Source organism: Mixophyes fleayi, chromosome 5 (genome assembly GCF_038048845.1).
Source record: "Mixophyes fleayi isolate aMixFle1 chromosome 5, aMixFle1.hap1, whole genome shotgun sequence".
Lineage (NCBI taxonomy): Eukaryota > Metazoa > Chordata > Amphibia > Anura > Limnodynastidae > Mixophyes > Mixophyes fleayi.
The window spans coordinates 175,008,174-175,035,003 of NC_134406.1; the positions used below are offsets into that span (position 1 = coordinate 175,008,174).

Here is a 26,830-nt window from a genome sequence, read left to right on the forward strand (position 1 = left end):
GTGTAAAGTAGGCTTCAGGTGAACAAAAGGGACCAGGGCTTAGTTGAAAAAGAGGCATATTTACAGGCATAAATGTTCCAGATGAAAAAACTGTGTATTAAAGGACAAAACTTTAATATGACTTCATAACAAATTTATTCAGGCAGTTATATAATTTTTTATTTTTTTACTTTGTGTCTATAACAAATGCACTTTTCTGTTCATTTTAAGAAAACAATAAGATCTCTTGTTTCACACCAATTATAACAAGCACAGATTGCCAAGACTGGAGAATAATTACTAACGAAAAATACAACTGCAAAAGCCTGGAGAAAACAACTAGACATTTGCATTAAGTTCTAACAGAGTAGATATGCCAGTAACCTCAGACACTTGGGGCCCCTTTTAGACTTAGGAGTACATCCACCTAGAAAGTGTAATTTTGGAAGCTATACTTGGTAAAACCATTTTGTACTGGAGTGGGAGCACATCTAAGATGTGCAGATTTTGATCTTGGAGTGGGCATGTAAGTCTAAATAACAGGGTAAAGGTACAGCTGCCCAGTATTTGTGTGCTATATGTAAAAGCAGTATTTTGTCAGCATGAAAATCCCAAATTGAATTTGCACCCTTCGCTTTGCATCAAGGTTTAACCGGTTGTGAATTTACCTCTTGGCTAGATTTGTTCTTAACTCTAAACTTGGCCCTTGGTCTCATTGTCCAATTTGAACTACAATTAGTTAATTGCTAACTGGTGCTATGGACTACGACATAGATGAACTTTGTTAGGGAAAATCATTGTATCATTTACATAAAAGAAAACGACTTCCATATTATATAATAACCACTCCTTTTGTTCTTTCTGTAAAATGTTCTGCAGCTTTGTGTTTATCCACAAAGAGTTCTTGTTACTCAATCTTTTAAGGAGTCTGATTTTTTTGTTGGTTTTTTTTGGGTGGATAAGTAAACAATGTTTTAGAGTCATAATGGAAACAAAAATAAAAACGAAAGACAAAAAAAATAAAACCATAAGTAAACATTTGTTCATTTCACAATAATAGGTACTTACTGGGCACTCCTATCTCCCACATATAAAAACATGTTTCTGTTGTAGGTATAAATCAGTTATAAATGTCTCTCACATATTTTAACAGTTCAGATTCATTCTTTTGGGACATGTAAAGACTTGAAGACATGCTGTATCTTTTCTACTCTTTGTCTCTGCACAGGTGTATCTGTATGCTAACTAGAGATGCTCACTGAGCCGTGTTTTGGTCTTGGTTTTGGATCTGGATTACCGTCGTGTTTTGGTTTTGGTTTTGCCAAACCGCCCTTGCGTGTTTTGGTTTTGGTTTTGGTTTTGTTTGGTTTTGTTTTGCAATTTTTTTTAAAAATCAATGTTTTTGGGCATAAAATAACCTAATTTAGTGCTTCACCTGTTTCTTGTATAAGTAAGGTAATTCTAAAGCTAATAAATTAGGAAGAAAACAGTTTAATCCCTGGTAGGCCGTCCTTAATTCTGCACACAAACCTGATTGTCTTTCTCTCCATCTTAGTCTATTGGCAATGCAGCCATCGTCTTTGGGTGTATATTACACCCTACACTTATAGTTAAATATATAAAGAAATGGACAAAGGCAGTTTGGTTTCTGTCTCTCTAGGCCCCCTCCACTTGTAGAAAATACTAAAAAATTCAGCCGTTATAGACTGTACAATATGAATTGAAATGGACAAAGGCAGTTTGGTTTCAGTCTCTATAGGCCCACCCCCCCTCCAGTTGTAGTTGAATAGAAAAAAAGCAGCCTGCATAGACTGAATGAAATGAATTAGATTCATTGACAGAATGCTCAATTCTGTGTACTTTATTCTAAGCCCAGCTACCTCCTACTTGCACCAACACTCTGCTCAGCATCCCTTGTCTTAGCATTTTCTCTCCAAAAACCTGACAGAAATTAGCTACATGGCAGTCACTACAAAACATCACAACTCTTGCCCACCGTCACACTGTGACTATAACTGATTGAAATGATTAGATTCATTTGTTTGGGACAGGTAAAGACTTGAAGACATGATGTATTTTTTCTACTTTTTACTTATTTTGATTATTAATTAATAACACTTAATGTTGCCCTTTACTTTGTAGCTTTTGATTTAGATGTATAAAACGAATGGGACCAAGGTAGTTTGGTGGCTGTCTATGAACCCCCTCCCCCGCCCTCCACTTGTAGTTGAATAGAAAAAAAGCAGCCTGCATAGACTGAACAATATAAAAAATAAATGGACCAAGGTAGTTTGGTGGCTGTCTATGACCCCCCCCCGCCCTCCACTTGTAGTTGAATAGAAAAAAAGCAGCCTGCATAGACTGTAGAATTAGAATATAAAAAGAAAGGGACAAAGGCAGTTTGGTATCTGTCTGCATCTGATCCCCTCTCCACTAGGAGTAAAATAGAAAACTATTCAGCCATTATAGAGTCTAGAATATAAATAGAAATTGAGAAAGGCAATTTGGTATCTGTCTGCATCATAATTATCAACATCATCATTAGTGCCCTCGTCACCTACACAAATCTCCCCCTCATCCTCTTCTAAATCCAAAGTGGCATCCTCAATTGGTGTATCACCGGCTACACTCGGGCTGTTAAGGCACACATCAGCAGAACTGCTGAAAGGACCCTTCTTTATGGGTACACTGTCACTAACAGAATGCTCACGATTACACATACCACTTATATGAGCCTCTAATAATGGTTGCATGGTGTTCTACCACCAAGATAAAAACTAGGTGAAATAATGGGCATCACTGTCAATTACGGGTGTTTACTACGTTTGAGAGAGAACCTTAAATTAATATTGTAGCTGTGGGAGAGGTGTAAAATGGTTTTAAGCTGGTTAAAATATCTCCAGAGGTGCCAAATTTGCATACATTTCCAGCATATTCTTTCAAAAGCCTTATCACCGTCAATTGATAGAATGATGCCTGAGGTTCTAGGTTTGTTTATAATATGTATCAGGTCAATTGCTCGTCTAGTGTTGGTCATGATGCAATACCTGGTTTTCACTGATTAGTAAAGATTTTAGGATAGTTTAATATTGCTGTTTAGCATGGAAATCGGTCTATAATTTTTAAATTATATGGATCTCATCCTTTATGGGTAACTGCTGTACAAGCCTAAAGCATAGTATTTAAGAAAGATTTACCTCACAGTGGCTTAGTGGTTAGCACTTCTGCCTCACAGCGCTGGGGTCATGAGTTCAATTCCTGACCATGGCCTTATCTGTGTGGAGTTTGTATGTTCTCCCTGTGTTTGCGTGGGTTTCCTCCGGGTGCTCCGGTGTCTTCCCACACTCCAAAAACATACTAGTAGGTTAATTGGCTGCTATTAAAATTGACCGTAGTCTCTCTATCTCTCTCTCTCTGTCGGTGTGTGTATGTTAGGGAATTTAGACTGTAAGCTCCAATGGGGCAGGGACTGATGTGAATGAGTTCTGTGTACAGCGCTGCGGAATTAGTGGCGCTATATAAATATATGGTGATGATGATGATAGTGATGAAGAATTGAATTAAATAAAAATATTTATTTTTCTGTTGTATGTATAAATTGGTTAAACCTGTCTGTCACATTTTAACAGTTTAGATTCATTTGTTTGGGACAGGTAAAGACTTGAAGACATGATGTATTTTTTCTACTTTTTACTTATTTTGATTATTAATTAATAACACTTAATGTTGCCCTTTACTTTGTAGCTTTTGATTTAGATGTATAAACACATTATAATATATAATCTTGAGTACTTTAGTCCTTAATTCCCACAAATGGTATATAATGTAGTTTTAGTAAATAAGGCTTTCAGACCCTCTATATCGTAGAAATCTCAGTGCAGCAGTAAACTAACCTAGTCCTCAAATAAGTCTATAACAGATTTTACCATAAGTGGTTTAAAGCCAGAATTTATTGAGAGAAATTACTTAACATTAAAATAGACCCGAAGGTATTAGAGGAACTCCCCTAGTCATGACACTTGATACCCAGGAGGGAGTGCTGTTTGTGGGTAAAAATAAATTGGTGGGCCGTCCCAGTATTAGCATTACCTGAGAGGTTCCCTTGCTGACCCATATGAGGAAAGCATAGTATTAAGATATCGTTCACACAAAGATTAGAAACATTATTTAACATTTTGTAAACCGGAGAATTTTGCGATATGAGAATTCTCCTGTTTAGAAAATGTTAATGTTTCTCTATATGTTCGTTCTATATAAGAACTGCAAATATCTATAACACCATAATAATAATTTAACCTCCGTTGTTATTTGGGTTGTTTGAATTAGCGATGAAGTGAATTCATCAAATAATAATAAAAATAAAAAAAGTATTTAGAGACGTCTATTTGGACTAGATGAGAACTTTATCTGTTGTGAAGTCCTACTCTGATGATTGTCAATTTTAGTAGTTCCTGTGGCATATTTAGTTACATCTATACTCTCAATATCAGGGTGCCTTATTATATATCTGTATTTAGAGCACCTTTCTTAATAGGAAAATAGTGCATATTTTGATTAGATTCAACCTCTAAGTGTTGGTCTTCAAACCATTTTATCTTGTATTAGTGGTTTAGGTGTGAAGTGGGATGCTAATTATATTTATAGATGTTAAATATATATATGATTGTGTTTTGTTTTTATCAATATTAATAATATATATGAATTTTGTGTAACCGAAAGTATTTTCATAAATTAGCGCATATTTACTTCTTAATAAACTAATTACTATCAATGCTTGCTTATTTATGGTTAATTTGAATGGTTTAATTTTAACAAACCAGTGTGTTTTTTAACAGAAACGCGGCATTATTAAGTCTGTTTACATACTCTAGATACGATTGGTTAATTACTAGAATCTTACCACTTATAAAGTTGGACAATGAGATATAAATTTAGTGCTTTGAGAAAGTCCATCTGGAGCAGACGAAACGCGTCAGTAACGGTGATCTAACACCTATTGGATCTGTGAGACCCCCCTATAATTCAACCCATTATCAACTATTGTACAAGAAGAAATTCAAAGTTCAGGAAAATTTCCTGTTGGCTTGTGTTTCTGCTCGGCAGCTATAGAGGGGTCCACATATTCTCACATGACCAACGCATGTTGGAGAGCCGAGAGATACAGAAGAATGTGGAAATTGTGAGTTCTCTTCAATAATTATCTCCTAAGACTTTGTGCCTCCTTGCAGTTTATTACTTTGAAAGCCGTGGGATTGTAATTCTTTCCTTTATGAGAGTTCGTATATTGTTTGGGACATTTCTCCCGAAAATAATGGACTCCTGTTGTAATTATATTTTCTGAGGGTCTGGATTCTTATAAGAATCTATAATAGATAGTTGTTCTTATGCTACATGTTTCTGGGAACAACCGAGTTGGGTTCCAAATAACATATCCTATAATTATTGCATTATTTGTACCTATGCTCAGCAGTTATAGAACTCTGTGATTGAGAATGAATTTATGAGCTGAGTGTACTTTTCCATTTGTGATTATTAATGTTGAATACTATATTTTTAACACATTGGTGATTTCATTACGTTATTAACTATTTGCACCTTGAACGTATATATATTGTTTCCAATGGTCCATATCTGATTTATATGCAATGAATATTGGTTTATTTTTATCATATACTGCAATTTATTCCTATTCTGATTTTTAGAGTATATTAGTCCACCTTATTTTGGCCACTTTCCACAATACCTGTTTAGCACTTTCCCTATACAGCTGCAATAAGGTCTGGTGGCACTCTATTTTTATTATTCATATTGATCTTTAGCGCCTGATTGTTCTTTTAATTTGTGCTACAGTAGCTCTTCGGTGGGATTTGACCAGGCAGGCTAGCCTGCACTCCTCACGTGCAACAGTCAGCCTTGGGCGCCCATGACCCTGTCACCGGTTCATCAGTTGTCCCTCCTTGAAACATAGAATAGACTGCAGATAAGAATCACTTGGCCCATCTAGTCTGCTCATTTTTTAACATATGGTAAACTCAAACCCTATTTGATCCTTAGTTCTTTGTAAGGATATCTGTCACGGTTGGCTTACAGGAAATTGATCCCTAGGCTCTGCTGAACATGGCTAAGCCCACCCACGGGCGCGAAGTCTAACAGGCAGGTGATTTTCACCAGGAACCCCCAGCAAGGAGGTATGATCTTAGCTGCATCAAACCTGCAGGTCGCGGTCCTGTGAGTGAGTGTACAGCAGAACGATGTGGAGGAGCCAGGTGAAGTGGATGGAGACAATGGAGTCCACAGACAAGTGGTATAGATACAGACACAACAAAAATATAGGCTGATGATCAGCAGCCAATGAGTCACTAGGAGAATAGGTGCTCTGTGGTATAACAACGAGAGAACAGAGGCTGTCACTATGAAGTACTCTGGAGATGGTAATGGAAGTACTGGAGCAGCAATAGTTCAACACACCCAGTGGCTGAAGGCTGACTGGAGTGGTTGAGGTAACTCGTAGTAACAGCTGATGAGTCCCAGATGTAATAGCTTGCTCTGAACGATAGTGATGAGAGAATTGGAGCTATCACAATAGAGTACACTGGAGATGGTAATAGCGGTACTGGAACAGCGATAGTTCAACACGGCCGCAGGCTGAGAGCAAACTGGAGTAGTGGAGGTAGCTCATGGTAACAGCTGATAAGTCACAGGTATAGTAGCGGCTCTGTGTGGTAGCGATGAGAGAACTGAAGCTGTCACGATGAAGTACACTGGAGATGGTACTAGAGGTACTGGAGCAGCGATAGTTCAACACGGCCAGAGACTGAGAGCAAACTGGAGTAACGGAGGTAACCCGTTGTAACAGCTGATGAGTCACAGGCATAGTAGCGGCTCTGAGTGGTAGCGATGAGAGAACTGAAGCTGTCACGATGAAGTACAATGCAGATGGTAATAGAGGTACTGAAGCAGCGATAGTTCAACACGGCCAGAGACTGAGAGCAGGCTGGAGTAGCGGAGGTAACTCGTGATAGCAGCTGAGGAGTCACAGGTGTAATAGCGGCGCTGAGTGGTAGCGATGAGAGAACCGGAGCTGTCACAATGAAGTACACTGGAGATGGTAATAGAGGTATTGGAACAGCGATGGTTCAGCACAGGCCACGAACTGAGAGCAGGCTGGAGTAGCGGAGGTAACTCGTGATAGCAGCTGAGAAGTCACGAGTTGTAAGAGCGGCTCTGAGTGGTAGCGATGAGAGAACCGGAGCTGTCAAGATGAAGTTCACTGGAGATGGTAATAGAGGTACTGGAACAGCGATGGTTCAGCGCAGGCCACGAACTGAGAGCAGACTGGAACACAGGCAAACCACGAGGAGAACAGGAACCAGAACCACAGGCTGCAGGAAGTGAGCTTGAAGAACAGGCATCAGACAGGTGAATCCAGGAGGTTTAAATAGTGCTCCGTAAGTGCTTAGCCAATGAAAAAGAGGGAGGAGGTCCTGAAGTGCAATAGGCTTGCACCTGAACAGATCTGAATATAGCTGAATGAATGAACTGAAGAATGTCTGATGCTGGGACATGGCAGTTTTCAGGTGAATGGAATGCAGGTAACAAGACAGGTACTATGTGCGGGTCCGGAGAGTTACAATATCCTATTGTCTATCCCAAGCATGTTTAAATTGCTCTACTGTATTAGCCTCTACCACCTCTGTTGGGATGCTATTCCACTTTCTGTATCATATTTCCTCAAATTTCCTCTGAACCTACTTCCCTCCAGTTTCAGTGCATGTCCTTGACGTCCAATATTTATTTTTCTTTGAAGTTAAATGTTTCCCTCCCACACCTTGTGAAAACCCTTGATATATTGGAAAGTTTCTATCATGTTCCCCCATTCCCTTCTGTGCTCCAAACTATACATCTTTGACCACAGACTTCAGACCTGAATGACTATTCACTGGATCCAGAGCACCTGCGATTTATTCTGCTACTTTTTGAGAATAAATATTTGTGCGTTGGAAACACAAATCGAGATTCGACAATCGTTATTGGATAGCGACAAAACGTGCATAACAGCTTACCTGTCTTTAAGTCACCTGAAATAGTGACTACCAGATCCCTTTCCTCCTCAGCAGTTTCCATTATAGTACCTTTAATACTATATTTAGCCTTTGGGTTTTTGAGACCCAAGTGCATGATTTTGTGTTTTTGGCATTAAACTGTAGTTGCCACACTCTTGACTATTTCTCTAGTCTACTTAAATCATCAATCATTTGTTTTACCCCTCCTAGTGTGTCTACCCTGTTGCATATTTTTGTGAAATATCTATTATGAAATATATATAGTATAAAAGATACTATTGTTAACAGAGTAATATCTTATAAGAGGTTTCTTCACCACAGTCACAGCATTGGACGGTCAATTTGGTCAATATTGTACCATTTGTATAATCCAAAACAATTATTATACATGATCTTAATCCTATCCTATGGAATTACACTCCAAAAACATAATGGTAGGTTAATTGGCTGCTAACAAACTGACCCTAGTCTGTGTGTGTGTTAAGGAATTTAGACTTCAAGCTTCAGTGGGGTAGGGTTTGATGTTAGCGACAAAATATTCTCTGTACAGCGTTGCTGAATTGGTGGCGCTATATAAATAAATGGCTATGGTGTCATCTACAAAACGGTATGCTTTCCCTTCAATACCACATGCAATGTCAAATAGGATAAAGTGTATAGTGACTGCGCTAGTAAAAAGGATTAAGTAACAATAGTTGAATTCCCATTCACAAAAAAACATAAATTACTTATTCTTAAAAATTAATATAAACAGATAAACTTAGATTTAAAAACCTTGATAAAAGAAACATAATTGCATGAACCATAAATAAAGTGTTGATTACTGGAAAGACGTGCAGTAAACACCTGGTCTGATAGTATATTCAGAAATAAAACTGTTTAGTTTCACCTCATGTTTCTGCACAGCGTGGTTAAATTACCGTATAAATGGCTACTCACATCAGTCCCCACGCTAAGTTGATGCAGTGCCTTGCGCTCGGTTCCACTTGGTGAAGAATGGATACTTCAATATCGCCCTGAGAGTTGGCAGTTTACACAGTGCCGTAACTAGACATTTTAGTACCCTGGGCGAGACAGGGCACTGGCGTCCCCATCTAAGTGGGAGTGACAATTGTCAAGTGGGTGTAGTCAATCTACTGTGGGGGTGTGGCTACACACAGACACATACAATATTAAAGAGTCTCCTAGTGTCTGCCGTACCATACAGAGAGCATTCCTATAATCGCCATACAATACAGAGAGTATTCCTATGACCACCATATAATACAGAGAGCATTCCTATGACTGCCATACTATACAGAGAACATTTCTCTGACCGCCATACTATACAGAGAGTATTCCTATGACCTTCATACTATACAGAGAGCATTCCAATGACGCCATACAATACAGAGAGCATTCTTGTGACCGCAATACAGATACCATCCTAGTGACCCCATATAATACAAAGAGCATTTTTGTGACTGCCTCACAATACCACTACCATAATCATGAATTAACCCCTCTTCAAAATTGTTAACTGCAGGATGATCATAAACCCCCTATCAACATAAACTCCCTCATCCAGTTTAATCATTAATACCCACATCATAAATTAATTTCATTCATATTCATTAAACCCCCTCATTACCTCCATCAGTCTCATCAAAAGACTGTTATATGTGTGTGCCCAGAGTGTCTGTCCCTATATGTGTGTGTCCAGTGTCTGTACCAGTGCATCTAAGCCCAGTATCTGTACCTGTGTGTGTATGCCCAGTGTGTGTACCTTTAGTTTCTGAAAAATTGCTTACCATAAGATGTCCAGGAACAGCACAGCATGGCATTAGTGCATAGGAAGTATCTGGATCCTGGAATGTTGGGGGCCCTATTTTGCAAAATAAAATTGGTACACAAAATTTAGAAAATTCCAACCAGCTCCGGTGTTAAAGCAATAGCACCCAGGTTTAATAATTATCCACAACATTAAAATAATAGTATTCCTATTTAATAAATAAACCTATTTGCCTCCCTCCAAACAGCCCCAGCATATTAAATAGCATTTACGTTTAATAAATATAACCATTTCCCACAACCATCCCTGGAATTAAATAATTCATAATCACATTTAATAAATAGCCCTCCTCACCAAACTCAACCCCACAGTTAATTAATAGCCCCAAATCACCCCAGCGTTAAATTAAAGGTACCCTCACCTCACCTTAAAACTATTTAATTAAAAAGTCCCATCAATAAATTAAATTGACCCACCATCACCCCACAAATACAATAGTACCCATTAAATAATTAGTCCCCACCTAAACACCACCATTAAATTAATAGCCTACCTCCCACCCATGTACTAAGACACCCATCCTCCCTACCCTCAAATCACACATTATATTAATACACCCCCCCCTTCCCTCGCACATTATGGCAGCATAACACCCCCCCTTTTCTCATAAAGCATAGCAGCATGTAGCATACACCCAATCCTCCCCTCACACATTATAGCAGCATGCAGCATACACACTCCATCATAGCAGCATATATCCCCCCTCCATAACAGCAGCAAGTAGCGTACACCCCCCGTCCATCATAGCAGCATACATCTCCTCCATAATAGCAGCATACAACCCCCCTCTATCATAGCAGCATACAGCCCCCCTCTCTTCATCACAGCAGCATGCAGCATACCCCCCTCCCTCTATCATAGCAGCACACATCCCCCCTCCCTCTATCATAGCAGCACACATCCCCCCTCCCTCTATCATAGCAGCACACATCCCCTCTCCCTCTATCATAGCAGCACACATCCTCTCTCCCTCTATCATAGCAGCACACATCCCCTCTCCCTCTATCATATCAGCACACAACCCCTTTCCCTCTATCATAGCAGCACACCCCCCCCTTCCTCTATCATAGCAGCACACATCCCCTCTCCCTCTATCATAGCAGCACACATCCCCCCTCCCTCTATCATAGCAACACACATCCCCCTGCCTCCTTCTATCATAGCAGCACACATCCCCTGTTTTTTGAATTCTTATATTGCGTCTGTGTTCTAAGTATCGTATTTTTAATTTGTGAGTGGTTCGATAAATATATTGGTATCCACATGGACAATAGAGCATATATATCATATAATTAAGAATATGCTAGATGTATTATATATCAGCTTAATATGTACCTCCATGATCGTACAAAATGATTGTTTGTATGAATGTATACAATACATTGGTCATATAATATTGAGATCCCTCCATGCACTTGTTTATTTGTCATAATAATTTTTGAACTTTTAATTTGCATTCCTTATTTCTCCCATTCTTTGTTAATCTGTATTTGTAAATGCAACCCCTGTTTGTTCTCAGCATGTAAACAATTACCAAGTGCTTGATTGATTGTGCACCTGAATAAATAGAACCTAGGTATTCACCTAAAAACTTATGTCCTTCTGATGAAAGTGCTGTTTGCACAGAAACGCATCAAGGCTGATTCAATAACCTGCCAATATAGGGATACTGGAATTGGAACTTTTATTGTATGCAGGGCCGCCGAGCGGGGCGGGGGGGGGAGTAGGTGCTCCGACTCGCTCATTGGTGGGGGGAGCTGGATATTTTTTAAAAAAGAACAACAAAACATATACTCACGTGATCGCGGTGCCGTCATCCCTCCTCTCTGCTCCGTTCACACTGAATGTCGGGCGTGACGTCATCAAGTTACGCCCGACATTCAGTGAGGAGCGGTGCAGAGCGGACCAAGCCAGAAGAGAGAAGAAAGAAGAGAAAAGATGAAAGAAGCTAATAAAAGGTAAGTAAAGGAGCGGAGTGGCAAGGGGAGAAAAGCAGGAAGGGACAGAGTGGTAAAAAAAGGAATAAGAGAGAGGCACAGAGTGATAAAGAAAGGGGTGAGAGAGAGAGAGGCACAGAGTGATGAAAAAATGGGTGAGAGAGAGGCACAGAGTGATAAAGAAAAGGGTGAGAGAGAGGCACAGAGTGATAAAGAAGGGGTGAGAGAGAGGCACAGAGTGATAAAGAAAGGGGTGAGAGAGAGGCACAGAGTGATAAAAAAAAGGGGTGAGAGAGAGGCATAGAGTGATAAAGAAAGGGGTATGAGAGAGTGGCACAGAGTGATAAAGAAAGGGGTGAGGGAGGCACAAAGTGATAAAGAAAGGAGTGAGAGAGGCACAGAGTGATAAAGAAGGGGGGGAGGCACAGACTGATAAAGAATGAGTGAGAGAGAGGCACAGAGCGATAAAGAAGGGGTGAGAGAAAGGCACAGAGTGATAAAAAAAGAAGTGAGAGAGAGGCACAGAGCAATAAAGAAGAGGTGAGAGGCACAAAGTGATCAAGAAAAGGTGAGAGAGAGAGGCACAGATTGATAAAGAAGGGGAGAGAGAGAGGCACAGAGTGATAAAGAAAGGGGTATGAGAGAGAGGCACAGAGTGATAAAGAAAGGGTGAGAGAGAGGCACAGAGTGATAAAGGGATGAGAGAGAGAGAGGCACAGAGTGATAAAGAAAGGGGTGAGAGAGAGGCACAGATTGATAAAGAAGGGGAGAGAGAGAGGCACAGAGTGATAAAGAAAGGGATGAGAGAGAGAGAGGCACAGAGTGATAAAGAATAGGATGAGAGAGAGGTACAGAGTGATAAAGAAAGGGATGAGAGAGAGGCACAGAGTGATAAGGAAGGGGAAAGAGGCACAGAGTGATAAAGAAGAGGGGGGAGAGGCACAGAGCAATAAAGATGGGGTGAGAGAGGCACAGAGTGATAAAGACGGGGTGAGAGAGAGGCACAGAGCGACAAAGAAGGGGCGAGAGAGAGGCACAGAGTGATAAAGAAAAGGGTGAGAGAGAGGCACAGAGTAATAAAGAAGGGGGGAGAGAGGCACAGAGTGATAAAGAATGGTTTAGAGAGAGGCACAGATCGATAAAGAAGAGGGGGGAGAGGCACAGAGCGATAAAGAAGGGGTGAGAGAGGCACAGTGTGATAAAGAAGGGGTAAGAGAGGGATGCACAGAGTGATAAAGAAGGGGTGAGAGAGAGAGAGAGACATAGAGTGATAAAGAAAAGGGGTGAGAGAGAGGCACAGAGTGATAAAGAAAGGGGTGAGCGAGTGACACAGAGTGATAAAGAAAGGGGTGAGAGAGAGGCACAGATTGATAAAGAAGAGGTGAGAGAGAGGCACAGAGCGATAATGAAGAGGTGAGAGAGAGAGGCACAGAGTGATAAAAAAAAAGGGATGAGAGAGAGAGAGGCACAGAGTGATAAAGAAAGGGGTGAGAGAGAGGCACAGAGTGATAAAGAAGGGGGGAAGAGAGGCACAGAATGATAAAGAATGGGTGAGAGAGAGGCACAGAGCGATAAAGAAGATGGGGAGAGAGGCACAGAGCGATAAAGATGGGGTGAGAGAGGCACAGAGTGAAAAAGATGGGGTGAGAGAGAGGCACAGAGCAATAAAGAAGGGGTGAGAGAGGCACAGAGTGATAAAGAAAGTGGTGAGAGAGAGGCACAGAATGATAAAGAAGGGGTGAGAGGCACAGGGTGTTAAAGAATTGGTGAGAGAGAGGCACAGAACGATAAAGAAGAGGGGGGGAGAGGCACAGAGCGATAAAGAAGGGGGTGAGAGAGGCACAGAGTAATAAAGAAGTGGTGAGAGAGATTCACAGAGCGATAAAGAAGGGGTGAGAGAGAGGCACAGAGCGATAAAGAAGGGGTTAGAGAGACGCACAGAGCGATAAAGAAGGGATGAGAGAGAGACACAGAGTGATATAAAGAAAGGGGTGAGAGAGAGTCACAGTGTGATAAAGAAAGGGGTAAGAGAGAGAGGCACAGAGTGATAAAGAAGGGGTGAGAGAGAGGTACAGAGTGATAAAGAAGGGGTGAGAGAGTGATGCACAGAGTGATAAAGAAGGGGTGAGAGAGAGAGGCACAGAGTGATAAAGAAAAGGGGTGAGAGAGAGGCACAGAGTGATAAAGAAAGGGGTGAGAGAGAGGCACAGAGTGATAAAGAAAGGGTGAGAGAGAGGCACAGAGTGATAAAGAAAGGGGTGAAAGAGAGGCATAGAGCAATAAAGAAAGGGGTGAGAGAGAGGCACAATGTGATAAAGAAGAGGGGAAGAGAGGCACAGACCGATAAAGAAGGGGTGAGAGAGAGGCACAGAGTGATAAAGAAAGGGGTGAGAGAGAGAGAGGCACAGAGCGATAAAGAAAGGGGTGAGAGAGAGGCACAGAGTGATAAAGAAAGGGGTGAGAGAGACACAGAGTGATAAAGAAGAGGGGAAGAGAGGCACAGACCGATAAAGAAGGGGTGAGAGAGAGGCACAGAGTGATAAAGAAAGGGGTGAGAGAGAGAGAGGCACAGAGCGATAAAGAAAGGGGTTAGAGAGAGGCACAGAGTGATAAAGAAGGGAGTATACACAGAGTGATAAAGAAGGACAGAGAGAGGGACAGAGTGATAAAGAAAGGGGTTAGAGAGAGAGGCACAGAGTGATAAAGAAAGGGGTATGAGAGAGTGGCACAGAGTGATAAAGAAAGGGGTGAGAGAGAGAGAGGCACAGAGTGATAAAGAAGGGGGAGAGCGGCACAGAGTGATAAAGAAGGGGGGAGAGAGGCACAGAGCGATAAAGAGGTGAGAAAGAGGCACAGAGCGATAAAGAAGGGATGAGAGAGAAGCACAGAGTGATAAAGAAAGGGGTGAGAGAGAAGCACAGAGTGATAAAGAAGAGGGGAAGAGAGGCACAGACCGATAAAGAAGGGGTGAGAGAGAGGCACAGAGTGATAAAGAAAGGGGTGAGAGAGAGAGAGGCACAGAGCGATAAAGAAAGTGGTGAGAGAGAGGCACAGAGTGATAAAGAAGGGGGAGAGAGGCACAGAGTGATAAAGAAGGGGGAGAGAGGCACAGAGCGATAAAGAGGTGAGAAAGAGGCACAGAGCGATAAAGAAGGGATGAGAGAGAAGCACAGAGTGATAAAGAAAGGGGTGAGAGAGAAGCACAGAGTGATGAAGAAAGGGGTTAGAGACAGAGGCACAGAGTGATAAAACAGGGTTGAGAGAGAGGCACAGAGTGATTAAGAAAGGGGTGAGAGAGAGGCACAGAGCAATAAAGAAAGGGGTGAAAGAGAGGCACAGAGTGATAAAGAATGGGTGAGAGAGAGGCACAGAGCGATAAAGAAGAAGGGGTTAGAGAGAGGCACAGAGTGATAAAGAAAGGGGTGAAAGAGAGGCGCAGAGGGATAAAGAATGGGTGAGAGAGAGGCACAGAGCGATAAAAAAGGGGTGGGAGAGAGGCACAGAGTGATAAAGAAAGAGGGGGAGAGAAAGTCGCAGTGAGTTGAAGAAGTGGAGAAGTCACAATGTGATGAAGAAGGGGGAAAAAGCAGCATGGAGGGCGCAGTGTGATCATAAGGGGGCACAGCGGGGTTGTGATGAAGGGGCACAGTAATGTGTATAGGGGGCTTGTGGCAATGTAATGTGTGTGAGGTAGGTTGTGGCTAATTAATGGGTACTATTTTGTTTGTGGGATGATGGTGGAGCAATTTAATAATGGGGACTATTAATTTAAGATGGGGTGGTTTGGGGGCTATTGATTAGGGGGGTGTGTTTGGGGAGAATGAGGTCTCTTTATTAAATGTGAGTATGAATTATTTAGTGGCAGTGATGGTTGCGGGAAATAGGTATATTTCTGAAATGTAAATACTATTAATTTATTGCTGGGGCTGTTTGCAGGGAGGGTAATAGGTTTATTTATTAATGGGAATACTATTATTTTAATGTTGGGGCTGGAGGAAGGCCTAATTATTACTCATATTGATTTAACACCGGGGCTGGTTGTAATTTTCTAAATGTACCCATTTTTTATTTTCCAAATAGGGCTCCCAACATTGCAGAATCCAGACAAGCAACAACTAAAGAAAGCAGCCGCTACAGGTGAAAGTGAGAAGAACAGGAAGGATAGTCTGTCAAACGTTGTGTTTCTAGTGGGACAATTCCTTTTGGTGAGTGTTCTGCCCAATGTAAGGGGCATGCCAAGACTGTGAACTGTTTATATACACACTGCAGGTATTTTTTTGTGTAGGAGGCTGGCCTAGCACTTTTCACCTGCTATTCACGCCCCAATGATGCATAGCCACGCCCCAAATAGTATGACCACACCCACACATTCTTTTTACGTTTTGCATCTATAAGGGGTCCCCATGAAGTTGTTGTACCGGGGACCTGAATTCCTCTTGGCAGCCCTGATTGTATGTGCAAGAGCTCTAAATTCATATTATCAGTGCTTCACCTGCTACTTCAGTTGTCATACACATTGAGGAGAATCCTCTGTGTGAAAGGAATCCACACCACTCAGTTATGTGATTGTGATTGTAAACTGCTAACTTTCAGAGTGACATTGAAGTGTCTATACTTCACCAAGTGGAACCAATCGCAAGGTGCTGCATCAACTCTGCGTGGGGACTGCTGTTGAGCTTCTTAACAGTCTGTGATGTGGTACAGTGTCAAAAGCCTTGCTAAAGTCTAAATAAGCTACATCTATGGCACCTCCTTGATCTATTACTTTAGTTACCCAGTCTAAAAAGTGAATTAAATGTGTTTGACATGATATTCCCTCAGTAAATCCATGCTGTTTGGGATCCTGTAAGTTACTGGATTTTAGATATTCTAGAAGTCTTACTTTTAAGAGTGTTGCCATCAATTTCCGTACTACTGATGTAGTAGGGCCTTGGACCGCTTTTTGTAGCTACTAACTACTGCATACCGGGAACACCCACAAGATCTGCCATTTTGGAGACGCTTTGACCAAGTCGTCTAGCTATCACAATTTAGCCCTTGTCAAAGTCGCTCAGATTCTTACGCTTACCCATTTTTCCTGCTTCCAACACATCAATTTCTGCTTAATATATCTTGCCCTTTGACAGGTGCCATTGTAACAAGATAATCAATGTCATCCCTTTCACTTGTTAGTGGTTTTAATGTTTACTGAAGGCAACTTCAGTAAAGCAAAAATGTTTAATACAAAATTGCTATATAATTTCCTTGTTTTTTAAAATGTTTGCTTCCTTCCCCAATTTCCCTCTCCCTCTTTGTGAGCAGAGGGCAGGGGTATTGGGGAAGGTAGCACTGTATATGTCTGTACAGTGCTACATAATATGATTAAATAAAAATAAAATAATATTGCATTTAAGTGCAACATTTGCACTAAACCATTGCAACCCATCAGACACTTGCTATCATTGTCTGATTTTCACCACACAAGTAAAAGCTTAGCTTAAACTACAGGGACCTGTAGTCAGTGTCGGACTGGGGCATGAAGGGCCCACCAGGGAAACCAATGACTGAGGCCCACCTAATACCATGTAGCGCTGCAAAGGGGTTGTTGGGGAGCCTGGTGCACTTAAGACATTTATTATCATTTTAGACAAATTTTAGACTAATACACAGGCAAAACTGTGTGCACTACTGTTAGATGCAGGCAGTTCTGCCTTCACAAGCAGTACAGTGTGAAGCGAGACATACCTCCCAACTGTCCTTGTAGTCGGACCAAATCCTGATTAAGCGTGACAGTCACCCAAATTCAGGACTGCCCCAGCAGATTCAAGACATTTAGCAGACTGTCCTGCTCTCTCCTACCTGTCTTGTCACTTTCACCACCTGTGGCTGGTGTCTTTAGATCAGCTGCTGCTTCTCTGGATCCTCTGAGGCCCTACTGGGGGAAAAAATGGGTACATGAAATTCAGAAAACGCCAACCATTAACAGCACCCACAGTTAATAATTAGGCCTCTCCCCAGCCACAACATTAAATTAATAGTACTCACACTTGATAAATAGATCTATTTCCCTCAAGCCAACCCCAACATTAAATTAATAGTATTCCCATTTAATAAATAAACCTATTACCCTCCCTCCAAACAGCCCCAGCAATAAATTAATAGCATTTTTGTTTAATACAACCATTTCCCACGACCATTCCCGGCATTAAATAATTCATTTTCAGATTTAATAGATAGCCCTCCTCCCCACACTTAGCCTCACTATAGTTTAGCATAGGCAGCCCCCCTCACTATAGTTTAGCATAGGTAGCCCACAATCACTATAGTTTAGCATAGGTAACCCCCTCCCTATAGTTTAGTATAAATAGGCAGCCCCCCTCCCTATAGTTTAGTATAGATAGGCAACCCCCCTATAGTTTAGTATAGATAGTCAGCCTCCCTATAGTTTTGTATAGTCAGCCCCCTCTATAGTTTATTATAGATAGTCAACCCCTCCTATTGTTTAGTATAGATAGTCAGCCCTCGTATAGTTTAGTATAGTCAGCCCCCCCTTTAGTTTAGTATAGACAGGCAGCCCTCCTACAGTTTAATATAGACCCCCTCCCTATAGTTTAGTAGTTTAGTATAGATAGGCAGGCCCCCCCTAGTTTAGTATAGATAGTCATCCCCCCCTTCACTTACCTGTAGTTGCTCTCACCATTGTTCCTCACATCAGGCAGACAGGAAGTGAAGTGACTTCCTGTCTGCCGCACAGCACTTTGGGACCCCATACAGCAACAGGCAGCCTAGCGATTGGCTGCCTGTTGCTGTCCCACTGACCACCAATGTTTTTGAGCATTTTACTTCACTCCACCCCCTCCACAGCCGCACCCCCCTGCGATCACACCCCCCCGATTGTGCTTCCCCACCCGATCGTGCCCCCCGCACCCACGATCGCGTACCCCTGCACCTGCTATGAAACATCGGGGTCCACCAGGGAACACCCCGGCTCCCCGGTGGGCCAATCCGACACTGCCTAAATATGCTTCATAAAACCCTCTTAAACCATTTTATTGCTCACCTAATTCAAGGGTTGTTGGTCGTCCTCCTATTTATATCCTCCACACATTCAAGGAGTTATTTAAAATAAAAGCACTTATTAAACGATAAACAATTTGCTCATTGATGATGCCTGTCCTCTCTTCAGAATGATATGGTTTTAGCATATCCAAAGTCTTACTCAAATGCATGCAATTTGCGTATTATGCAGACTCTACATGCTACGCAAATTATGTACTTTTCACAGACTCAATTTTCGTCTACATTTGTGGTGTAAATTGTGTCCAACTCTACATAAGATCGACAGTATATAGTTACACTTTAACAATAAAGGGTTCTCCACCCTATATTTTTTTCATTAATTAATTGGGGAAGTACATACCTTCCCAGATACTGCCTTCTGCAGTGTCACTGGCTCCTCTTAATCACAGCAAGCCTGTTAAGACGGACAGACACTGTAGACCTACTCTTGCTTACATGAAAAGGATGTTGGTGAGTCAGATTTCTGCTTAGTAACCACAGTGTCTGTCAGCCAGGTGGTAAAGATGAGTCGGGATGTAGTAGCAGGTAGAATTATTATTATTATTAATTTTTATTTATAGGGCGCCACAAAGTATCCGTAGCGCCGTACAAGGACAAACAATGGCACAGTACAAGGTGAAACAGCACAGTACAAGTAACAGTAAGCACTATAACTCTGGGGGCTCAGGCACAGCATGAAAGAGAGGGAGGGAGGGGAAAAGTGAGTACAGGCTGGTAACTATGGCCCAAGAGGGTGGGCACGGATGACAGGTTGAGAGTCACTGAGGGGAGCGGAGAGAAGCGAGAGGAGACAGAGGGCAGAGGGACTGAGAGGAGGTGAGCTGAGTAGCTGGAGAGCGCAGTTAAAAGTGATGGAAACAGAAGGTAGGAGAGCCCTGCTCAAAGGAGCGAACAATCTAAAGGGAGGGGAAGACAGACAGACACATGGATGAGACGGAGAGACGGGAGGAAGGGGGAGAAGGGAAGAAGGGATGAGAAAGAGAGGTAGCCGACCGGTGGGAGTTTAGGCATGAGACTGGAAGGCTTTAAGGAAAAGGTGGGTTTTTAATGTTCGTTTGAAAGAGGACAGATTAGGGGAAGTTCTGATGGAACGGGGGAGCTTGTTCCAATGGAGGGGAGCGGCGCGGGAGAAGTCTTGGATACGTGCGTGAGAGGAGGTAATCAGAGGGGAAGAGAGGCGACGATCGTTGGACGATCGCAGTGAGCGGGAGGGAGTGTGAATAGAGATAAGGTTAGAGATGTAGGGTGCAGTGGAGTTGGCGAGGGCCTTGTAAGTCAGAGTGAGGAGCTTGAAAAGGATTCTGTAGGGGAAGGGGAGCCAGTGAAGGGCTTGGTAGAGTGGGGATACAGAGGTGGAACGGCGAGAGAGGAAAATAAGCCTAGCAGCGGCGTTAAGTACAGATCTAAGGGGAGCGAGATGAGAGAGGGGGAGGCCGATAAGGAGAAGGTTGCAGTAGTCCAAGCGGGAGATAATCAGAGAGTGGACGAGAGATTTGGTGGCATCCTGGGAGAGGAGGGGCCGAATGCGGGCAATATTGCGAAACTGGAAACGGCAGGATTTGGCGAGAGAGTGAATGTGAGGGGCAAAGGAGAGAGAGGAGTCGAGGATGACACCTAGGCAGCGGAGTTGGGGAACAGGGGAGATAGATGAGTTGTCAACAGTGATGGAGAAGTCAGAGGGGAAGGAGGTACGAGAGGGAGGAAAGACAATGAGTTCAGTTTTAGCAAGATTGAGTTTAAGAAATCTAGAGGACATCCAGGAGGAGATGGCAGAGAGGCATGCAGATACCCTGGAAAGAAGGGAGGGAGAGAGATCAGGAGAGGAAAGGTAGAGTTGAGTGTCATCAGCATAAAGGTGGTACTTGAGGCCGAAGGAGCTGATGAGTGCACCCAGAGAAGAGGTGGGATTTGATATTTTCAATAGCTGTCCCCCATATATTAATTAGGACAATATAAATCTCGGATGTAGATACCCTTTGATAAATAAGGAAATATCTGTTTTTAAAGTTATAACTATAAACAAGTAATTTCTTTTGCATAGCTCTTATTATACATAATATAAAATCAAATAATAGAGGAAAGTTTAAATAGTAAAATACATTCCTATTCATATACAGCAGAATAGAAATACTTTCTTCAAGCACTCCTATGGTTACCGCCCTAATTCTATACAACAGTTCCTCTAAACTTTAAGACAATTAATATACACAAAAAATAGAATCAAACAGGCGCTCCCACCTTGTAGACAGTACTGTACATAAAAAGTCCACTGCTGAAAACGTCTTCCATGCTGAAAATCCTGTGTTCTACAGATTAGACTCAAAATGTAAATTGTTTCCAGTTGATTGAGGTTTGGATCCAGCTTCCCAGCACCACCGCTCTGCCCTCTACCCAGCAGCTCTGGCCAGTGTAATAGGCCATGGGGGATCCATCCACAGCAACCCTGATCCATAGGACGAGGTCAGGTGCACCAGCCCAATTACACCAGCAATGGGGTACAATAGCAGCGTCAGTTACCCAGAAGAAAACCGGTACTGGATGCAGGTAAGGAGTCCAGTGGTGGAAGCATTTGTAAGCCACTCCTACTGCGGTTAGAGGGTGCATTTGGGATAATGAAAGGGAACGGTGGCAAAGTAAGCCCAGCCGGTTTCCAGCAACAACAGACAGGCTGGCATAGGCGGTCCATCCTGTCACACTGTACCTATAGCGATGACCCAGCAGAGAATACCGGGAGAGGTGGAGCTTGTGCTTCAAAGGCAGTGTCTGGAACAGAGCGGTTTTCCAGTACTCTGTAAGTGAATAAAAGCCTGATAAAAAAGAGAGTAATAGCACATCCATATTCATGTATATTCAGCAATTCATGTCTGAATAATGTTAATTTAACAAACAATTTTTTTTTCCATTCAATTTCCTACTCTTTTCCACCTCAAAATAAAAGAACAGAAAAGCAACCTTATTTCAAATACAAACTTTTCACAGTTACATTGCACTTACCATAAATAATGAATATGGTAGTATATTGTTGAGTTTACCCGGACTAGATATAGGATTAACCTCTATAACCAATGATTGACCAATTTTTATATATTATACCATCTAGGTATTATTTATATCATTAGGGTTCATTTATTATTAAGGTTAGTGTGGGTGCTGCTTCACATTAGCTCTAGGCTAATAATTTACTGTAAGATTAGTATGTTAGAAAAATCAAGCACTCCTAATCCGCTAATGTAAATATATTTGTTTAAAAGTTATAAATTCTTTATTATGTCAATTATTAAAAGAACCATATTCACAAACAGATACCATTCAAAGTTTAGTTTACTTTTTTGTGTTTCTATGCTACTATATTAAAATATTAAAATTAGCGTAATAATATGAATTGAAAAATAAATGTGCATATTTGAAATTAAAGTTAAAATAAAATAAAAAATGAACTACAACCCGTAAGATTGACCAATATTCTTTTAACACAAACATAAAGTTAAATATTAATTAAATAATTCTGCTTGAGTTAGAATCTTTTTGTCTCATGGTATAATTCATTCACAATTCATTGATTATACACATCCGTTTAGTATTTGTATATATATGTTGCAGAAATATTTATGTTATTATAGTTATTTTTGACTTAATTTGGTTTGATTGCATATTGTCATCTATTCTGCATTATCAAACTTCTGCATTATCAAATGTTGCTTATTCAAGGCCTTGAATAAGCAACATACAGCGAAACGCGCGTCGGAGTTATCGCTGGGAGCACTCTGTTTATTTACTTGGAGAAGTTTGATAATGCAGATTTACCCCTATAACTTCAGAGCTAGAGGGGAAATTGTTAGGTAGTCAGCAATACACTACCCATAATATTGGTCAATACGGAGGTATCATACCTTTGTAATTTTAGAACTGGATTCAGATGTATTCATGCTCACCAGCTGGTGTCTTATATAGATACTTATAGATTGACCCCTATTAATACTATCAGTGGGGAGTTTACAAGACAGCCTTCAGTGTACGTATCTATTAGGTACCCAGCGAACGGCACCAACCAGATATTTATCTTGACTGATGCAAGCTTAGATTTGTTATTATACAAATCAAGCAGTCATGATCTAATATTAATTGATTCCAGGAGGGAGATTATGCAATGATTTGAGCAGGACTTGACTACATAATATTATAATCCTCGCTCTTCTCCGTCTAACGGTACCTTGACTATACTTATATCAGTGGCAGATTACGGACCACTGATGTTGTAGGACCATATCTGCATATTATCCATATCTATATAGTCTCCTTACCATATATTCCTTGAGATTAGAGCATATAGGTAGAGATACACAGTGCTTCCAGTTTTAATTTCTAATTTTAATTAATAGAGTGATATCAACCTATATTTCACTTTTAATCATATCTAATATAAGTTATGTTTTAAGGGGATGGTCTTAATACAATTATGAAGATAGATCCATAGTGCACCTAGTTTCAACCAACTACTGCTCTTTCTCTCTTCAATCACTAAGTTATTTTAGTTGTAGGTTGCACCCCAGTTACAGAACAATACAAAATTTATATGTACTTAATTATAAAAGGGAAATAAAAAATTACCCTAAGAGATACAATTATATGGCTCTAGAGTTGGTGCGGTAGTAAAACCTTTTTTCTGAATATTTATGTTCAGCAAGATATAAATATTTAAAGTAATTTTACATCATACTGAAAAATTAAACGGGACCGATCAGGTAGGTATTTATTCGATTAAGCAATAACTGTAGTAATTTAAAGTTTGTAGAATTAAACATTATTGTTAGGCATAGATTGTTATAAAGAATTTCTATCAGTAGGTTGATTACATTATAGTGTCTGATCCACATTACATTTGTCTCAACTCAACTGTGAAACTTGGTGTCTTTATTAAAGTGTGTTTAATCAGAGAAGGTGTATTAAGCTGTAGTCAGATAGCGGCAGGAAATTCATTCAGTCATTCATTTAGTTGTATGGTGTATACAATGGTCAGTTCCTAAACACATATCATATTCAGTCTGCAGCACACCTGGGGTAAATGTATCATAGTGCGGGAAGTTTCCCTTTACAAGGCAGCGCCGCTTTAAATTTAAGCTGTCATCTCGCCGATTTCCAGCGACTTGTACAACCCGCACTATGATACATTTACTCCTTGGTTTATAGAGACACCGCACAGGAGTCAGGATTGATAATAGAATGTCTGTCTAAAACATCTTGTACGCACATTTGAAATTAATATATAGTATATTGTATAATTCCTCTTTGTACCAATTTGCCTTTCAAACTATAATTAATGTATTACGGGCAGACAATTTTAAATAAGTATGAGTTTCATTGTAATGAAAGCAATCATTTCAGCAAATGCCGGTCCCGTCATAATAAAACAGTGCTTAGTTATTTAACAACCTAATCATTACACAATATTTTTAGTGGGAGAACATATTAATTCAAATATTAATTGCAGGCAAATTGTAAAAGGCAACTAAATGATAATTTGTGAGACAAAGATTGCATATGTTTTTAGAGGTTTTTAGAGGTTTTTAAGCCACCAATTGTTCGAACACTCAAGTGTGTATTTTTTCCTTTTGGATATCATTGTTACAGGCTGAATAATTGAAAGAGATTAATGCTCTGAAGGAAGTGTAGATTATTTTCAAATTAACATTGATAGTAATCCATTCTAATGTTAGCAGGGTCTTATCTATAGTACAATATCCATTTATGTAGTGTTTATACATATATTTTAAGTGTTTCAGTTGTCTTTATTAAGATGACTGATCTTTCACTTGAAATTTAAGAGTACTAGTACCCAGAGGTGGAACAAACGAGTTGTGTGTGCAGGGAAGCCGGGAGGAGGGAACTGGGGCTCACAGCTCGTTAGTTCCCATGCATGGCACCTGCTGCACCAATGGTAGTTCCGCCACTGTTAGTGCCACTGAATTCCACGTGTACAAAAAACGCTCTACCATAGAATGTATACGTTCCCTAGGTATATCGTAGTAAGCTGTCAATTAGCGTTATTCTTCTGTTACTTGACACAAATCAAGTTGAATAAGGAATTAATGTATTTTGTAATTGGAAATATATGTTGTATTTCAGCAGCAGATGGATAAATTCAGTTGGAGTGACCAAAACAGAGGCATTAAAACAATATTTATTCATGAAATAAAGCATTTTAATGCAGTACTGTTATTTAAATGTGTTTCATTTAAATGAGAAATAAATAGCAATTTATAACAATTGCAAAACAAGTATATGTTATATATAATGCTGTCCCTCTAATAGGGAAAGGAAGGGAGTTAGAAAAACATGGTGGATCATCCTGTTGGAATTAGCCATTTGAGGATGGGTAGACTGTGGTCATAAAGCTATCAAGTTGATCAGCAACAATGTTCAGGTAGGCACTGTGGAATTTAAAATTGCTCAATTAGTATTAAGGGGCCCAATCTGTGCAACAAAAAACATTCACCCTACCCTACACTACCACCACCACTAGTCTGCAGGGTTTCCACAAGGCAGGATGGATTCATGCTGTTTACATAAAGGTCTGACCATACCATCTGCATGTTGCAATAGAAATTGAGATTTGTCAGAACAGGCCACATTTTTCCAATCCTCATCTGTCCAGTTTTGGTGAACCTGTGCCCACTGTAGCCTCAGTTTCCTATTCTTAGCTGACAGGAATGGACCTTGGTGTGATCTTCTGCCGCTGTTGCCTGTACACTTCTAGGTTTAACGTGCTGTGCATTCAGAGATGCTTTTCTGTATAACACTGTAATAACAGATGGTTATTTGAGTTACTGTCATCATCCTTATATATTGATAATATCAAGAATGAGCGCTAATGATAACCAAAAAGCAGCCTAAGTTATCATATGAGGAGCCACCTGCTTCCCCAAACAGATATACATAATAAAATGATCACTTACAGCGCTGAAAGGGTCACACATACAGGAATGCCAGCATCAAACAGAAAGCTGTAACATAAAATGAAACAGACATAGGGCAGTACAGTCCCAACAGTTGAATGGGGTATCCACAATATTAAGGCAGATAGACCCACTTCCAGATGTGTTCCAGATAGTCAAATAAAGGATAACCACGTGAAGGGGCCCCCCTTAGTTGTATGCTTACAAGCTTATTTCTTTGAATACAGCACATCAATCAAAGCTCGATAGGGATGTTAGTCGCTGACTCCACCGCATGCTCCAACAATAAAACATGTGCAAAAGAATAAAATCATAGCATAATACCATTTATTAAATGACAGTGAAATGTTTAAAATCCACAGAGCTAGTCTGCTTCTAGGAGCGTACCTCAAGGCAAAGTAAATACAGCATGTACATTGTAACAGGGAAAATACCCCAAAGTCCAAACGACTTGTAGCTGCTACCGCTGCCCTCTGGTCGTCCCAGCAGTCGCTTCCCTGTTAAACCAACGCGTTTCGAATCACGGAGATTCTTTGTCAAGGTAACAGGTGAGTAAACAACAAGTCCTTATAACGTAATTGAGTCCAGTCACATGGTCCGCATTAGCAAATCACATCCCATTTGTGATGGTCACGTGATCGCATTCCAATGGATGTTTTCTCAAAACGAGGCTTGGAAATTATGCGGTCCACACATGCGCAGATGAGACCTTCCTCTCAGCGATAATGAATATAAGAATTATCTTATATTAATGGACTCATGTATATTCCCACGGGCATAGTCAAAAGTAAAAAGTAAAAAATATGACATATTAGTATTTCACAAGATACAACTTCATTATAATTATAAAATTGTGCATACAATACAATAACATTTATCAAACTGGACATGATAGTACTGCAATACACTCTGCTGTTGTACCCATCACATATTAATCTTAATCCAAAAGATGTTTTCCTCAGAAAAGACCCATACAGTTCACACATGTACATATGGATCCTTCCTTTT

The 26,830-nt window shown here is 40.7% G+C and overlaps 1 protein-coding gene and 1 long non-coding RNA gene across 3 annotated transcripts in view; one reads left to right on the plus strand and one right to left on the minus strand.

Moving 5' to 3' along the window:
• The window catches only part of LOC142158786 (N-acetyllactosaminide beta-1,6-N-acetylglucosaminyl-transferase-like), a 69,947-nt gene that overhangs the window by 13,103 nt on the left and 30,014 nt on the right, over positions 1 to 26,830 (plus strand). The gene's annotated exons all lie outside the window — the stretch shown is intronic.
• Positions 21,218 to 26,830, minus strand: part of LOC142158787 (uncharacterized) — a 129,317-nt gene continuing 123,704 nt past the window's right edge. Inside the window, exon 3 of the long non-coding RNA XR_012692865.1 lies at positions 21,218 to 21,658. This is a non-coding gene — a long non-coding RNA (uncharacterized LOC142158787). The remainder of the gene's footprint in view (positions 21,659 to 26,830) is intronic.